We start from the raw sequence: 18,759 nt of genomic DNA on the forward strand, positions 1-18,759 counted from the left end.
TAAAGCGTAAATGCAGAAACAGAAAGAAGCAGATTTGATCCTTGATTTGGACAAAAAAATACGTTCTCTATAACTCTAATTTGTTCTTTAAGATCATGATTAATTTTGGAATTATATTTTGGGAATGGATAATAGCTACCTACGAGCTATATAACCTTCACTGCATATTGAAGGAACATGAAAAATACCAAATGAATATGAAACTATTCGCGAAGTCAAGCTACGAGCTATTTAACTCAACCAACAGGGCCTCAATACAAATTAAACAGATTGTATACGTAGAACAGATTGATCTCCTAAATACAAGTTGAAATATATGTTGAGTCCCATCTCAAATATTGCATCGCTAGTACAATTTTTATTCAATCCACATTTTATCATTTTTATCATATTGTGCATTTTAACGGAATTGAGTCATTGAATATCAATCCTTGAGATTGTTACTTTCAGAAATTCTCAGCATTCAAATTTCGATTAAATTTTATACCTAAGATTGTATCCCTCAAAATCCTTAAAGAATTATAAATGGTCAGTTCACCTTATTGCTTCGTAATCCATCACAAATCTCAAGAAATATTTGAAAGTAGTAGAATTATTAAACTACCCTATCATATCTGCCCTCTTGGGTTTTCCTAAGATTACCTAAAGGACTAAATCTGGTTCGGTATTATTTCTTTTCAAGAATATTGACATCTAGCTGTAGAAACTTAAGGTTGGTATTTGTGAATCTTCTCATTTATGGGGTGGGCCTATTCAAATGTTTCTCCACCCTCGAATTGTTTTCCCACCATATAAAGTTGCCCAAATCTCAGGTTGACGTTGTAATTTTAGATAGTAGTTAGTGCTATAGTCGCATTTCTAAAATTTGATACAAGATTAGTGCAAGCCTTGTGTGTAACTCAAATAAGGACGATAAAAACAATATATATATATATATATATATATATATATATATATATATATATATATATATATATATATATGAAGAGAGATTTTATCGAGTGGGAATGATATAAAAATCAAAAATGAAACAATTAGTGGACACAACACTCCAAAAGTGGGTCAAACCGCGGACACGTGTTTCTGGCTATTGCTACTGCTTAGCTCAAAGGTTGAAGTTAACTACAACATGAAATTTTTAATGCAATATCATTTCGAGTGGCGAAAAAAATTGCCTCAAAATTTGGACACACATTTAATTAAATAACTTCTTGAAGCTGAATGGAATACCCCGTATTTGGTGGCGTAATTTGATGCAAAAGTAGATTTCCTTCAAAACTATATTAAAGTTTCCTATACCTATCTCTTCTGGTTTTTACACAAAAGTCGTTTTTATATTTCACTTATGAGCAATTTTTTCATCTTAAAAATGGAACACCCTGTATTGTTATGAAAAGCAAAAAAACATTTTTGAAGTCATTTTATCGAAAAATTAGGAATCTCAAATAGTTTATTATTTCAATAAATACTCAAAATGGTGTCCATTATTCTCGATGCATAGGCGAACTCTTTCTTCAAATGAGTGCTGAACTCTGGATAACATATTATGCGATATGGAACGAAACGCTCTTCTTATTCGTACTTTCATATCCTGAGGTGTCATTGGCGGTGTATCGTGAACAATTCTTTTGATATATCCCCATAAAAAATAGTCGAGACTTGTAAGGTCCGAAGACCTGGCTGGCCAGTTCTGTGGACCTCCTCGTCCTATCCATCTTTTTGGATATTATCGATCTAACTCGTTTCTAACACGCCTATCAAAGTATGCAGGTGAACCATCTAGCCGCATCCACATCCGTTGACGAATATCAAGAGGTATACTTTCCAACAGCATAGGCAAATTATCCCTAATAAATCCGAGAAACATGACGCCGTTTAAATGACAATAAAAAAAGTAAGGACCTACTAGTTGCGTTCCAATTATTCTACCCCACACATTAACAGACCATCTGTGCTGGTGATCAAGAGTTCTAAAAATATTAGGGTTTTCGTCACTGCAGTATCGAAAGTTATGTCTGTTAACTAATCCGTTATGGAGAGTTGACTCGTCGAAAAATCACATAATCAAAAAATTTTCTTCATCACCAAACTTTTCTAAAACCCATAAACAAAAATTCAGTCAGTTGTGGAATTTGTTGAATTTGTAATTTTTAATCTTTCTTTGGATACTCTGTCTGCTTATTTCAGTTGTTTCATATATTTTTCGTTGACTTGTGTGAGGGTGTTCAATTAGATATAACATCACTAAATATTCATTTTTCCCATTTCCAGTAACCGGTTTTTGCCGTTCTTAAATATTATAAGATACACTGCCTGTTCTTCGGAAAAGCTACAACAACTTTTCCAATGAACGCTTGCTAGGATGACTCCTGTTAGGATACCTTTGGAATATAATCTTGACGCTAACAGTTTTCTTCGCACTCACCGATTATCAAAATCATATCAATTCGTCCTTTCCGGGGATAAGTTCTCATTTTACAATATTGTTTCACTGTCGAATACTTTTTGTTTCATAATAATAATTAACGTCAAAGTAAATAGTAGAATGGGTTTTATAGGAAATCGTAAAAGTATGTTTTTATTGACCCCATATTGTAATTTTGATATTTATATCACTATGATGTCTAATATATTTGCTAAGAAACAAGAGAATTCAACATATTTTGCCTCAATAATTGAGACACATGCATCTTCTCATTTTGAAGAATGCCTTTCAATATTTCAGAAATGGCAATAAATTTGACTTTTTCCATTTGCCTGAATTTTACTTCAGATACACCTTATTTTCAAAAATTTTAAATTGTGCTTTCAGCGAATTTACGTATTCTTTAAAAGAATATGGAGATATAAAAAGGTTTTTGAAACGCTTTTAAGGCTTTTCATTATTATACAACGTGTTTCATTTCAAAGATAAAAAAATTATTCATAAGTAAAATATTGAAACGCTTTTTGTGTAAAAAGCACAAGAGATAGGTATAGGGAACCCTAATATAGTTTTGAAAGGAATCTACTTCTGCGTCAAATTATGCCACTAAATAAAGGGTGTTCCATTCAACTTTAAGAAGTTATTTAATTAAATGTGTGTCCAAATTTTGAGGCAATTTTTTTCGCCACTCCAAATATTATTGCATCAAAAATTTCATGTGGTAGTTATCTTTAACCTTTGATGTAAGTAGTACATTTAATCACGAGCAGCTCGTTACACGTTACAGGGTGAAAACAATTTTTTAGCTATGGTCTGTATTTTTAAATTTCTCGGAAACGGTTAGTTTTGAGTATGGGAAATATAATAGTAACTCACCTTCATTTTGTCTGTAAAAAATATAGGGTGTTCCATAAGAAAAAATATAACTTTGGTATGTAACTTTTTTGGGAGTCACCCTATATATTGGAATATATATTGAAATATGCTCCTTATGGACCCACATATAACTGTGCTAAAAGTTTTTCTCTAACTCTCTTCATTTCTCGTAGAAATACCGAGGCGAATGTGGTGGGCCACCCTGTATACATGCCTTTATAATATTCATAGAATATGCTTGAATGAATATGGCAGGATTGTTACTGGAAGAATGTGCATAGGATGTCTATAAATGGATTATTCTCCCGAGAATATTCTAAGAATATTGTCGATCGAATATACCATATGGTATATTCTTAGAATAGATCCCCACGGTATATTCCGGAATATTCTATACGGTGCATTACTGGAATTTTGAATTATCCCATGATAACGTACTCAAATAATTCGATATTAATAAAAACAAAAATATTTGAAAATTTTAATCGAATGCATAACCTAATGTACCTATATAACCTTGATAGTGTTAACCAGTTTTTGAACTCATCGTGAAGATTCTGATGAATTGCTTCAACTGTTGGAACCGACAGAAAAATGCGAATGGGCTAATGAATGAATGTATGTATTTGAAATTATTCAATTACAAAGCGACACATCCTGGCTCCAGAGAAATGGGGAAGTGAAGTATTGGAGTAAACGTTTTTCATTGGTCAATTGAAATGTAGCGCGCGACAGTCGATGCTCTGTGAAAGCGGCTGCCCCTTAATGCTTGGCAGCTTTGCGTTGAAATCGACATTTGGTTGAACATGGCGGTTGACATGGCAGATTCGCGTGCGTAATGCATGGTGTATTAGAGTTATTATGAAAGTATCATTCTCTCATGTTTACTGTACCATTTATAGTATGAGGTTATCCAATTTGCAGTGCAGTGCTTTTGCATCTTCAAACAGTAGAGTTACATATTCAGTCTTTGAGAAAAGTAAGTAAAAGAAAATGGTATCGATAATAAAGTCATGGTGCTTAACCTATTATACCTCAAATCATCTAAAGGAACAATTCGTTCAGGCCAGTCTCAACACCCTACACAGTAGGTTAATGGACTGACACCTATCAGAAAACAACTACTCCCCTGGCTAATACCACGAAGGGCGTTGGATTATATCCGACAGGTGTCAGTGCAGGATTCTTCACAGAAGTTATTCCTGCATATGCTGTTGGCGATACAACTGCCGCAATAGATTTTCAATTATTGGAACACACTTGCAGACCGGTTTCGGGCTGTTTGGCCACTCGTCAGTGCAAGGTAGTGTATATCATCAACATAAAGTCGATGATTTCCGATAATTGAAAATCGAATTCCGTCAGAGTATCATTCCTCGAACTAAGCTGAAGACTACAACAAACAACAGGTTTGTCGTCGCTCCATCTGTCTGTGAACGAGGTAACCAACTGCATATCCAAATTTGCCCAATTCCTCGTAAAAGGAAAAAAATCTTTCACGTATAGTCAGTGGGCATACTTGAAGACTGGCTATAAATCAAATCATCTAAAGGAACAATTCGTTCAGGCCAGTCTCAACACCCTACACAGTAGGTTAATGGACTGACACCTATCAGAAAACAACTACTCCCCTGGCTAATACCACGAAGGGCGTTGGATTATATCCGACAGGTGTCAGTGCAGGATTCTTCACAGAAGTTATTCCTGCATATGCTGTTGGCGATACAACTGCCGCAATAGATTTTCAATTATTGGAACACACTTGCAGACCGGTTTCGGGCTGTTTGGCCACTCGTCAGTGCAAGGTAGTGTATATCATCAACATAAAGTCGATGATTTCCGATAATTGAAAATCGAATTCCGTCAGAGTATCATTCCTCGAACTAAGCTGAAGACTACAACAAACAACAGGTTTGTCGTCGCTCCATCTGTCTGTGAACGAGGTAACCAACTGCATATCCAAATTTGCCCAATTCCTCGTAAAAGGAAAAAAATCTTTCACGTATAGTCAGTGGGCATACTTGAAGACTGGCTATAAATCAAATCATCTAAAGGAACAATTCGTTCAGGCCAGTCTCAACACCCTACACAGTAGGTTAATGGACTGACACCTATCAGAAAACAACTACTCCCCTGGCTAATACCACGAAGGGCGTTGGATTATATCCGACAGGTGTCAGTGCAGGATTCTTCACAGAAGTTATTCCTGCATATGCTGTTGGCGATACAACTGCCGCAATAGATTTTCAATTATTGGAACACACTTGCAGACCGGTTTCGGGCTGTTTGGCCACTCGTCAGTGCAAGGTAGTGTATATCATCAACATAAAGTCGATGATTTCCGATAATTGAAAATCGAATTCCGTCAGAGTATCATTCCTCGAACTAAGCTGAAGACTACAACAAACAACAGGTTTGTCGTCGCTCCATCTGTCTGTGAACGAGGTAACCAACTGCATATCCAAATTTGCCCAATTCCTCGTAAAAGGAAAAAAATCTTTCACGTATAGTCAGTGGGCATACTTGAAGACTGGCTATAAATCAAATCATCTAAAGGAACAATTCGTTCAGGCCAGTCTCAACACCCTACACAGTAGGTTAATGGACTGACACCTATCAGAAAACAACTACTCCCCTGGCTAATACCACGAAGGGCGTTGGATTATATCCGACAGGTGTCAGTGCAGGATTCTTCACAGAAGTTATTCCTGCATATGCTGTTGGCGATACAACTGCCGCAATAGATTTTCAATTATTGGAACACACTTGCAGACCGGTTTCGGGCTGTTTGGCCACTCGTCAGTGCAAGGTAGTGTATATCATCAACATAAAGTCGATGATTTCCGATAATTGAAAATCGAATTCCGTCAGAGTATCATTCCTCGAACTAAGCTGAAGACTACAACAAACAACAGGTTTGTCGTCGCTCCATCTGTCTGTGAACGAGGTAACCAACTGCATATCCAAATTTGCCCAATTCCTCGTAAAAGGAAAAAATCTTTCACGTATAGTCAGTGGGCATACTTGAAGACTGGCTATAAATCAAATCATCTAAAGGAACAATTCGTTCAGGCCAGTCTCAACACCCTACACAGTAGGTTAATGGACTGACACCTATCAGAAAACAACTACTCCCCTGGCTAATACCACGAAGGGCGTTGGATTATATCCGACAGGTGTCAGTGCAGGATTCTTCACAGAAGTTATTCCTGCATATGCTGTTGGCGATACAACTGCCGCAATAGATTTTCAATTATTGGAACACACTTGCAGACCGGTTTCGGGCTGTTTGGCCACTCGTCAGTGCAAGGTAGTGTATATCATCAACATACCAACGAGTGGCCAACGAGTGGCCAAACAGCCCGAAACCGGTCTGCAAGTGTGTTCCAATAATTGAAAATCTATTGCGGCAGTTGTATCGCCAACAGCATATGCAGGAATAACTTCTGTGAAGAATCCTGCACTGACACCTGTCGGATATAATCCAACGCCCTTCGTGGTATTAGCCAGGGGAGTAGTTGTTTTCTGATAGGTGTCAGTCCATTAACCTACTGTGTAGGGTGTTGAGACTGGCCTGAACGAATTGTTCCTTTAGATGATTTGATTTATAGCCAGTCTTCAAGTATGCCCACTGACTATACGTGAAAGATTTTTTTCCTTTTACGAGGAATTGGGCAAATTTGGATATGCAGTTGGTTACCTCGTTCACAGACAGATGGAGCGACGACAAACCTGTTGTTTGTTGTAGTCTTCAGCTTAGTTCGAGAAATGATACTCTGACGGAATTCGATTTTCAATTATCGGAAATCATCGACTTTATGTTGATGATATACACTACCTTGCACTGACGAGTGGCCAAACAGCCCGAAACCGGTCTGCAAGTGTGTTCCAATAATTGAAAATCTATTGCGGCAGTTGTATCGCCAACAGCATATGCAGGAATAACTTCTGTGAAGAATCCTGCACTGACACCTGTCGGATATAATCCAACGCCCTTCGTGGTATTAGCCAGGGGAGTAGTTGTTTTCTGATAGGTGTCAGTCCATTAACCTACTGTGTAGGGTGTTGAGACTGGCCTGAACGAATTGTTCCTTTAGATGATTTGATTTATAGCCAGTCTTCAAGTATGCCCACTGACTATACGTGAAATATTATACCTCATTTTAGGCCCGAGGAGAGTTGGCGCGTGGGATTTGTTGGTTTGACTAAGTACATGTTCAAACGAGAGTGATTTCAGTTGCGTATCTTCAGTAGAGAAAAGTAAGTGGATGACACATTCATTTGTATCATGTTTTCATAATTTTTATCACTCTTTTTCAATATAGTATCAATATGCCCAAAAGAAACTGAAAACGTAATGAGTACCTACTTTTCAACAAAGAAATACAAGTTGCTCCCCAAGTCATAAAAAATTGTAAATGTTCATGAGGAACCTATGAGAAAAATATCTATTTAATTTTTATTTCAATTTCGTTGTGCCACTTTCAAATATTGGCAATGAACGTTAATGTACATTTTGTTCCAGGTATCAATAATGAAAGACTGGCTGATGCATTGTTAGACAAATATCAGGAAAATTCTTTTCTGGTGTGCAAAGTTTGGATAACTTTGAGTAAGTGAATTTCATTTAAGAACCCATTTACCCATTATACCACTCATTTAAAATTCTCCATTTGTGGGTTCATTTTTTCAAGTAGCAAACCTGTATCTCGCTCATTTCTTCATGTAATACATTTTTCCTTTTTGAATGAAATGATATATTTATTATTTTTTAATTAGTGCTGATGAATTCACAGAGTTGTTATTTGAGTATATTTTTCAGAATACATTTTTTCAGAGTAGGAACATTCTAATTCAAATACATTTCTGATATTTGTAACATGAAAATATTCAGGAATATTTTATTCGGTGAATGAATATCTAGAATTAAATTTTTCATTTTTGATATTGGTAGTGTTTCTAGTCAAATATTTCAGTGTGTATTTGGAATGTTATGTGTGTATTATGAATATTATGTGTTTTATTACTTGTGTGGATATCTCATCAAAATGCAGCTATTTCAAGACACCCAATAAGTTAATGAATAATTTCAGTATCAGCTATTGTGGTATACTTTATATAAATGATAAACGAGCTCTTAGTTTCTTACAAATTGCATTCAATTTAAAATGCCTGATCAGATTTGAAATTTCATATACTGCATTGGACTTTTCTGAAGTTTTCAAAAGAGTTTTAATTTTGGAAAATAGACTATTAGTAGTGGTAACGATGCGTTGGGCAAATTAAGTATGTTCACTCTTGAAAACGTTAAGGAGTTTAGGTGTTAGATACTGAAAATATGGTAATGAGCTGAAAAACAAAGTATTCGGAGGTATCTCTCCACTATTTAAAATACAAACTGAGTAGAGAAAAGTATCTTCTGTATAATTCAGTGTTCATATAGAAGTATTTGTTTCGAAAGAATTATTTTCTTTCGTGTAATTCAATGTTTATATGAAAGTAGCTGTTTCAGGAGGACTTTCTTTCAGTTTATGTCTGAAAGTTACTTCTTTGCATGATCTACACATTCATGTATAGAGTTTCAAATTGATTACTTCCTTCCTTTTTTTGGAAGATTCTCTCATCCCTTTTTTTGTATCAGATGGAGTAGTAGAAAGCCAAAAACTTTCTTTCCCAAAAAAATCAATCACTCCTAAAAATAAAACCCCTTCAATTCAAATAAGATTCCTCTTGGCTGGGATTAAATCAAATAGGTGAATGAATGTCATTACGATGTCATCGATGACATAAGCAGATCAAGCTTATTCCGTGACATTCAAAATCGTAATTCATGAATGAAGTGTGTGTATTTTCTATAATGTTATCCAATTAGGTACTTAAGGCGGGTAATGAATGCGTCGTGTTTGGGATCTGGTTTTGAACTAGTTGTCCAGTTAACTAGTGAAAGACAGATGACGAATCTCGTCGTATTCCAGGAATATTTCATGAATATACATTCAAGAATATCGTATTATGCGTATTATAATTCGTGAACACAACACTCAAAAAATAGGGACAAACCGCGGACATATATAGGATATATATATATATATATATATATATATATATATATATATATATATATATATATATATATATATCCCTAACACGACGCATTCATTACCCGCCTCAGGTATCATCAGTGGTGCTAGGCTGAATCACAAACGTAATGCTGGACTCAAATGTCAAGAAAACAATTGAATGAGACGATAACTTTTATTGTTACCAAAAAAAACATTAATGAGATCGACAGAAAACTAGATCCTCGAATATGAATGTTGAATCATAAATTCATTGTGTTCAGGTTCAGGTTGTTCAGCTTGATTTACAATTAATGTTATTTTCACATATAGATCTCACCCATCTTGCTGATCTCTCTATTGCTAATTCAAAAATGATGAGAGTCACATGTAGAACAATGATGCTAATGAGAGGTAGCTATAATACACTTTTTCTGTGCAAAATATTAGCAGAGTCTCTGACATAACTAATTGCCAAATATATTCTTCTCCTAGAAGTATTCAATTTCTATGAAGCAATGGAATATAGTCCAAAAAATGAACCTTCCTAGAAGATAATGCCATTAGGTTGGAGGTTGCCACGAGTTGCCCCGAAGGTGAAACACTCTTTTGTTTTCTATGGTCACTTACGATGGACAATTTGCCTAATGCCCTTCACAGAATAGATGCAGATGTGTAAGCTTACGCAGACAATATTTTCCCCTTGGTAAGAACTGCGTGGAAAACTGTGGAGAACGTTAAACGGTGTTCATAGCCGGTGCTGACCACTCTCACACTCCCATTCGTACTCCATTCACCTATCACTCTTTCTATCACAATATATTCTGCATTGTTCACGCTGCTCTGTCTGGTAATCCGTCGATTTTATCTAACCCATTTACCCTCGTTCCTTCCATACACCCAGCCTAAGCACATTCTTTCGTCTCCCATGCTCGTTCCGGCATCCACGTACACCTCAGCCATTCTCGCGTCCTCTATTCTCCCCAGAAACATTCCTTGCACCCAAGGGAGTGCCTTGTCAATCATTCCCACCCTATCCTTAATCTTTATTTCCCCATTTACTATCCATTCATAGTATCTGGCCCTGACTTCGATATGAAGTGGCACTATACCTGAGAATACGCTGAGCGCAGCTGATGGCGCGGTCCTGTACGCTTCACATGAGACGATCAGGAAAGGCTTCTGAGCCGCGCTCAGTAGTATCCTGACTCTGCTGTCATGCATTCTACTTCGCAACACTTGCACTCCTTTCATAACCGCAGGTTTGGCTACCCTTTCATATATCACTCTAACACATTCTCTCCTTAGTCCAATATTCCGCCCAGTCCATCATCCCATTTTCCCTGCTGAAGTGCTGAACTTTTTCTCAACCTTCTTGTGATGGTCTATGAATAATTATCCAGATTCCATCACAATTCCCAGGTATCTCACACTCATTCTAATCTTGGCCTCCTTCTCATTTAATCTAATGACCAGGAGCCTTTAATCCCTTCTGGACTGTATGTACATACATTTCGTATTTCTGTCATTGTACCCACCGCCACATTTCTTTTTCCCATGCTCAACATTCGCTTCAGAACAGATTACATCTTTCTAGATGCTATCAACAGATTCACTTCCAATAATGACCAGCTGGTCATCCGCATAGGCCTGCTCATGCACCACGTGCATACCATGTTCGAACCATACTTCCATAACAATCAATCATAGAGTCGGTCCCAGACTATAACCCTGTAGACAGCCTTTGTTTACCGTTTCAGAGACCGACCCACAGGTGTTCTCTCCCATATGAAACGCATGCACTCTGCCCCACATTTTCAGGCATTCCCATGCATCTCTCAATCGCTGGTGCCCACGCGGTATTGAAGGCGTTGGACAAGTCCGGTGCCACAAGCACTCTTCATCATCTCTTTCATGGCTATCACAGTATCCATTTCTCCTTTGGAAAAACTATCCTGGTTGGAAGAAAATCACTCCCTTTCACACCGAACTCGAATCCTACCATTTAGCAGCCTGTCCAACACCCGTCTGTCTCATGCCGGTCAGCAAGCTAATTGGCCTGATATTTCCGTCCTTCTTTGTTATCCATCCTTGGTTTGCTTTCACACTCCAGGAAAATTTCTTCTTCCCAGACAGGTGTTGAATAGTTCTATCATGCACTCCCCCTTTCATCCGATCACCGTACGAATCACTTCTTTGGCGTCCCGGCTATGCCAGTCTCTTCTCCATTGAGGAGCTGCTCCGCTACTACTCGCAGCTCTCAAATCTTGAAAGCCTTACCCAATTATTTCCATTCATAATGCTCAATCCAACGCCTGACCGGAGTATTGCTGAAGTGTTCATCTTTGGGAAAGTACTTTTTCAGCAGGAACCTGCTAGTTTCTTCCTTTCTCTCGATGAAGAATTCTTCTTCTCTCACGACATTAGAAAATATTTCCCTGGCTGGCTCTTATCATCGATGGGGAGCTAGTGGGCGCGGTCCCACGGATTTTCATCCTGGATTTACTCCACGCTCTTTCTTAATTGAACCATTCTAACATTCCCTACCATTATTTCATACCTATTCCTTTCTCTCCTGTCATCATTCTTCTGCTTCTTGCATCCTCGTTCCTCATTCTTTGCGCTTCCCTTCTCATTTTTCTCACACTCCTCCACGAGCTTTCCAGTTCTGCGTTCCACTATCCTTTCTCAGTGACGATCGTTCTTCCACTTCTAATTATATGCCTCACAAATGCTTTCCTTATTTTTTCTTGAAGCGTAACCGCTTCCCTTTCGAATGCTTCTATCATAATTAGTCTCTCTGGACTCTAGCTCGATATATCTCGTTCTATACCAGCACAGTTGGCTCCTCTAATATTCATCACCAACGCTTTCTTCACCTTTGGTAGCCCCATCAAGCAGAACTCAATCATCCGATGGTATCATCCGTACGTACTTTCCATTCATCAACCTGCGTACTTCCTGTAATGGTTAGGTCAACTCTCCTCTGTTACTGGAGAAACTTGCCGGACTCCCGCGGTCCAAAATATCCTCTCCTCTTTCATCCGAAATGTTGCCACCCTAGGCAACATTTTCAGCATTCATATCTCCAGCCAAATTCTTCCTTCCTCCCATTCAACGAAAATTCTAGGAATTTCGTCCATTCTAACACTTATCCTTCCACCCGGTTCATCATATATATTAATGATCATCATATCACTTCTTTTATTTCCTACAATTATACCGATTCCATTCACACTTCTGGCATTCTTCAGGGCCAGACTATCAACTGAGGAGTAGACCCCTCGATCGTGTTTATTTCAGCCCTTCCATGCTGATTTCTTCAATAAAGGCTCTTGTGTGCACACTAATGCGACGTCGAATTATTCAACGTTCTCCTGCAGCAGTGTGGTGGCCTTCTTGCCCTTGTCAACATAAATTTAAAGGACCCTAAACATAGTTCGTTTCTTTCGTTGTTCAAATATATTAGGCACTTGTTATCTAACGCCGAGTGCCTCCTCTCGCTCCCAATCACACCGACTCTTCTGCAACTGACGTAACTGAGTCCCCGATCTACAGTCTCTCCATTCGTGCTGCCCTCCGCATTTGTTGCAGACCGATTCCTGCCTGCTTTGGATGGATGCCCAAAGTGACAGCACCTAAAGCACACAGCCACGCTATTGTGCCCGTCTACATGTATACCGATAGATCAGGGCCAACCCCTCCCAGATTCATAAAACTCCGGAAGAGCACTGCACTCACTTCTAAAACTATATTCTTCTTCCAAGTCTTCACTCTGCTCAAGCAGGAGTCCCTGATCCCTGCAGCACCTCTTAACTCCCGTGAGTAGGACATGGGAATTGGGCTTATGTTGTCTGTTTTCATGTAGATGAGCCTAAAATAGCTTATCTTATCGTTCTTTATCTGGCCCACTTTTTCAGAAACGACTTTTGTTTGAGATATAAATCTGTTTGAACGAAACAAAATACCTCTTCGCAATTATAAGTTCCTAATGACTGGAATTGTGTTTCAAATGAAATTGCTTTCCGACAAGTTTCTTTTTACTTATTATTATATACAATTAACCCTTCAATACCTATGAAGCATCAATAAATCGAATACTGCATTAACGTTTCACAAGAGTTTTATTCCATTTCATGCATCTAATATGCACAAGTGTCGCTATCATGCACTACTTATCACTACTTATTATGTGTCCTTATCACTGTCTACCAGGTTTTGCCATTTGTTTCATTTCTAACGTCAAATAACTATTTCACATTGAATATTCAAATTAATTACAAAGTAATCGCATTATTATCACTGATTTAAAAACTGAGCTCCACCCGTCCGTTCTCTTCAACGGCCAAGAACAAAGTGGCTTGCCGCACCATCTCCGTTGCTATCAACATCATACCGTTGTTAGACAGTAGACTATATAGATAGTAGACAGAATTGTACAAAACAGGCTAATGCAGATTGGTGGTCGACACTAAAAAATATCTCAAAGTTCTGATGCAAACTCAAAGATCTCAGCAGGTCTAGGGACCTATGCGACCAATCATCAGACAGAAATCAACATACCAATAATTATCACGACCTAGCCAAGAAATCTACTCAGTGCATGAGTGAAATGGAAAATGGAGTGATGTTAATGGACGTTTCTGAAACAAATCTTGTATTATTCACACCTACTACATCGAAATCATATGTCAGTATACTGCTACTGATATCAATGTCTGGTACTGATAATGAAACTATCACTCAACGTGAATTTATGAATTAAAACCTATACTCATAAACTAGGGAAATCTGTCTGTCTGTTTAAATCTGTCTACGAACGACAACCCTCAGAAGTCGAAACTTATGCAAGCTAAGGATTAACGAGGTCTTACATTTTAACGTGTGATTCCTAACACTGAAGAACATAACAAACAGAGATGCTTCAATTACTTATCACTACAATTGTGTGCACCCCTCACTTACGTATGCAATTCTTTGCTTTCGTACTAGAAGGAAGAAGTACTAATACTGGTACTGGTACACTAAACAGAAGCGCACTATATATGGCTTGCAATCTACAGATTCTTGTCGTTTTTTTATATGGCTGGTAGAATGAAAACATTATTTGATATTTATTTTCTAAGCGCTGCATGAATCATTCAAGATAATCTAGAAAATTTCAAAACTTTTCGCAAAGTCAATAAATGTACCCCAAGAAACTCAAGCTATATATTCCTAATATTTTATTCACTCAGATGAAATAGAGCTAATCATAATCTCATTTAAATTATACAATTACTTACCTGACTCAGTTAAGTCACTCAAAAATTCTGTATTCGAAAAAATGTAAGAAATTACTGGAAAGAAAAAGCTACTACTCTGACTTTAATGTGATGTTTTTTGTGATATCTAATATGTCTTTCATTTTATTTATCTTTCAACTACTGTATTAGTAGTTTTAGGTATATTAACAAATTCAATACTTGTTTTAAGTCTCATAAATAATAAATTATTTGATTTGATTCGAACCAATTGATGGTGTTTTGCGGTAGACATGAAAGACATCTCATTCTTGAGAATTCATTTTCAATTTATGATATCTATTTCTGCTCATGTGTTGATTTTTCGAATTCTAACCAATTCAGGTTAGAGTGCTAGTTTCTTTTCGGATCAGTGAAAAGCGGTGTCTTCAGTATCACATTGAAAAATAACATCGTACCTATGTCATCCACACACAACTCATAGAATATATCGTACCAAAAAAGTGTTTTAAAATCTAGAAAACGCTTTCATTTTGACATTATTATGAACCCATAAAAATTTGACTATCATTTATTTAGCGATCGCTTTCGGAAATCCCTTATATATTCATCTTTGCTCTTTTATCAGTATTTTCACGAAAATGGCTTTATTTTTCAAGCGGAAACTTGATTTCACTTCGAACTATATACAACCGTTGTTAGAATACTTCGTTCTGCAACCCAGAGATATGGAGTCGTTATGCTAGGATTTTACTCATAAATTTCATTAATGCACACTTCTACCTTTCAAGAAAGTGGTTTTCCTTATAAATATGCATTTTCGTCATATAATATCATGGAATAATATATAATATATTTAATATATTGATATAATAATATATTTATATTCATTCAAAACTTTTGCTAATCATAACCTAACTTAAATTATACCTCATATTACTTACCTGACTCAGTCAATGAATGAATGAATGTAAATATATCATTATAACAAAGTTATGAACGCAAAAAAGACCTATCGATGGCCTAGAATGAAAACCACGTATCTCAAAAAAAAAAGCTGAAATAACTTTTTTGTTATTAGATGGATAAGCTCGTATCTCTCAATATTGAGTGTCGACAAACAATAAAACCTCACTTGTCTGCCCTCTATCGACGAATAATCAAACCTTGTATCTTTCCCATTAGTCATATTGAGTGTGAGAAGCACGTATATATTGCGAAGTTCAGTGCTCAACAATCCTCACGAGTGTGTGTATCTTATGTTGGAAAAGTTGCATTGTGATCAGGTAAGTGTAATTTATGTTCTGTAATTATAAATAATAATCATTTTCTCTAAATCGAGACAGTTTTTGTCATTCTAAGGTAGGGTTGTAGCAAGAAAAACCACCTATAAATGGAGAGTTGCCAAACCATAATATGAAATACTCGTAAGTCAATGATACGAGGTTTTCACTTTAAGAGATCCTGAGCCTGCACATTTCCACAGCATTTTTTCTATTGAGTTACAAGGTTTTCTCATGTTCATTTGATTTTAATTGAATAATGTTTTCAACGTGTTGATGAATAATGTAATTAAATAAATCACCGATGGTCCTACTGATCCTAGTTGCGAGAATTTTTCTTATAATTAATCTACGGTACGGCAAGAAATCCTTGCTTTGGAGGCATTATTTTTTCAGCTATTTTATGTAATCGGAGAATCATGTTGTACTGAAGTTCTTGAGCGCTATGTTACTGGCATGGGCGTCATGCATATGGGCAGGGGGGGCTCGGCCCCCCCCAAGTCTTTGAAAAATAACATTCATCGAAACAAAAATTCATAATTTTTACAGTCTGAGTTGAAATTCAGTTGTGTTTGAACTCTGTTAAACCGATTCACACAGGAGAGTCATAAATGAGAAGTGATTAGAGCTAAGTATAACACTTAAAAAGGTGTAGGCCGAAATGTTTCCGGTCGGGCCCCCCTGGAAATGTTTGTATGGGCGCCCTTGGTTACTGGTATATATAGTTGAAATTCAGTTGTGTTTGAACTCTGTTAAACCGATTCACACAGGAGAGTCATAAATGAGAAGTGATTAGAGCTGAGTATAACACTTAAAAAGGTGTAGGCCGAAATGTTTCCGGTCCGGGCCCCCCTGGAAATGTTTGTATGGGCGCCCTTGGTTACTGGTATACTTCTTGAGCAATAAACTCATTATGAACATTTCTATATTTTTCTCTAGTTGAATACTGCACCTATTTTATGATCTTTTACAGATGAAAGATAAAAAATACAGATCAAGAGGCAGTAGGCTCGTAGCTTTAGCTCTGAAACAAACTGAAAAGCGAGAAGATGAAGAAAAAGGTAAGATAGAAATAAAACCAGATGAAGATTTGATATTTGGCTCAACAATTTCACCAATGGAGAAATATAAGATGAAATGACAAATGATTGTTTTTACTCGTAAAATGATTGAATGTGTAGTTTCAATTCTGTTAAGTGCTTTTTTCACGTTAACGGAAATGAAGCTACACATTCAATCATCATACAAATATTATAAACAATTATTTGTTAAATTGTTAGAAGTTTTCAGGCTTCTGAGCCGTGGTCCGTAGGTTTTTGGGCCTGACAAAAGCCTCGCAGCAGGGGATACCTCTGCCACAGATGAAGACAAAACGCCAGGCTCAAAATCCTACGGACCACGGCTCAGAAGCCCAGAAACTCCTAACAAGTTATCAGTTTCCAGCCGTGAAAGTCTACAAAATTTGATAAAAGTATTTATTTCACCTTATAGTGGGGTATTAGTAGATTCCCATTGACGAGAATGTTGAGCCAAGTAGCATTTAAAAACAAGTGCTTTTTTTCATGTTTACTAACATTTTAGGTGGAGAATGTTATGAAGCCATAACTTCAACACCGACACACTCTCGAGAAGAAATCAGCAATGAGCCCATTGTTATTGTCGTACCAGCAGCAGATGCAGAGGAAACTAATAACAATCAGTTGGAAACTAGTAGTTTACCTATAGAAATTTCAAATAATAGCATATTGATACCACACGTCTTCAATGAAAACGAAATCGAATTTGATTTAGTAGACAGTTTTCTTCAAGATGAACTTAGTCAACAACTCGATTTGGCTCTGAATGCTGAACTGATCTCCATTGACCCTTACTGCACCGTGAATGTAATTTCAGAAGAAACGTTACAGACAGCATCGCAAAATTCGTCACATACAAATAATGAGAGCTCTGGTTTAGAACCGAACGAAAAATCCCAACATGATCTGAAAGAAAAAAATGACCGAACCTATGAACCAAGTTCAAATGAGAGCGATTTGGACGAAAATGAAGAAAATGTGGATCCTCGGAATCATACCAAAGAAATTTGCCAAAAGCGCAAACGGGCCAAAAGGGGAAAGCCAATAAGAAATCATGGGTAGCTGTTAGTAATAAAATCAAAAGAATGAAAGAAGAAGAATACAAGGGTCGAAGAAAGAATCAAGATGGAAAAACTGTTTTTGACGTTGAACGACAAAAAAGGCAGCTGAAATCACGATGTTCTTGTAAAATCACTAAAAGAAATCAGTTCAAATGTATGCTGATAACAGAAGACAGAAGAAAGAAAATTTTTGAAAATTTTTGGAACTTCGATTGGGGACAAAGAAAGATTGAAGTAACCAATCTTGTTGTTAGGACCCAAGTCCATCAGAGAACAGTACCCAGTACCAACTTGAAAAGAAGTAATTCGTTACAATATCACCTGAAAGAAAACGGAAATGGAATTTGAGTATGCAAAAAAATGTTCTTAAACTCTATTGGCCTTGGTGAATGGACGGTTCAAAATTGGGTGTTGAAAAACCAACTCGACGAGCAAAATGGGAATGATCTGCGGAGAACTGATGAAAACAGTAATGAAACTGATAATACTACAAAAACAAGACAGCAAGAGCACAACGCTGCTGTCAGGAAACTTATAAGTCAATATCTGGAACTCCTTCCGAAATTAGAATCACATTTTTGTCGTGAGGATACCACAAAACTGTATCTAGAACCGTTTTGGCAATCTAAAGCACAGTTATTCCGAGAGTACAGATCATATTGTATATCACAGAGAAAGGAAAAATTAGTTGCATCCTCTTTTACATTCCATGAAGTTTTTGAGGCGATGAATTTGT

General features: G+C 37.0%; 1 protein-coding gene across 1 annotated transcript in view; it reads right to left on the reverse strand.

Moving 5' to 3' along the window:
• Positions 1-18,759, reverse strand: part of LOC111513771 (succinate dehydrogenase [ubiquinone] iron-sulfur subunit) — a 62,895-nt gene that overhangs the window by 3,109 nt on the left and 41,027 nt on the right. The window lies entirely within an intron of this gene.

The sequence above is a fragment of the Leptinotarsa decemlineata genome, unplaced genomic scaffold (genome assembly GCF_025532065.1).
Source record: "Leptinotarsa decemlineata unplaced genomic scaffold, Ldec_3_MD MMD2_P_RNA_scaffold_14, whole genome shotgun sequence".
Classification (NCBI taxonomy): domain Eukaryota; kingdom Metazoa; phylum Arthropoda; class Insecta; order Coleoptera; family Chrysomelidae; genus Leptinotarsa; species Leptinotarsa decemlineata.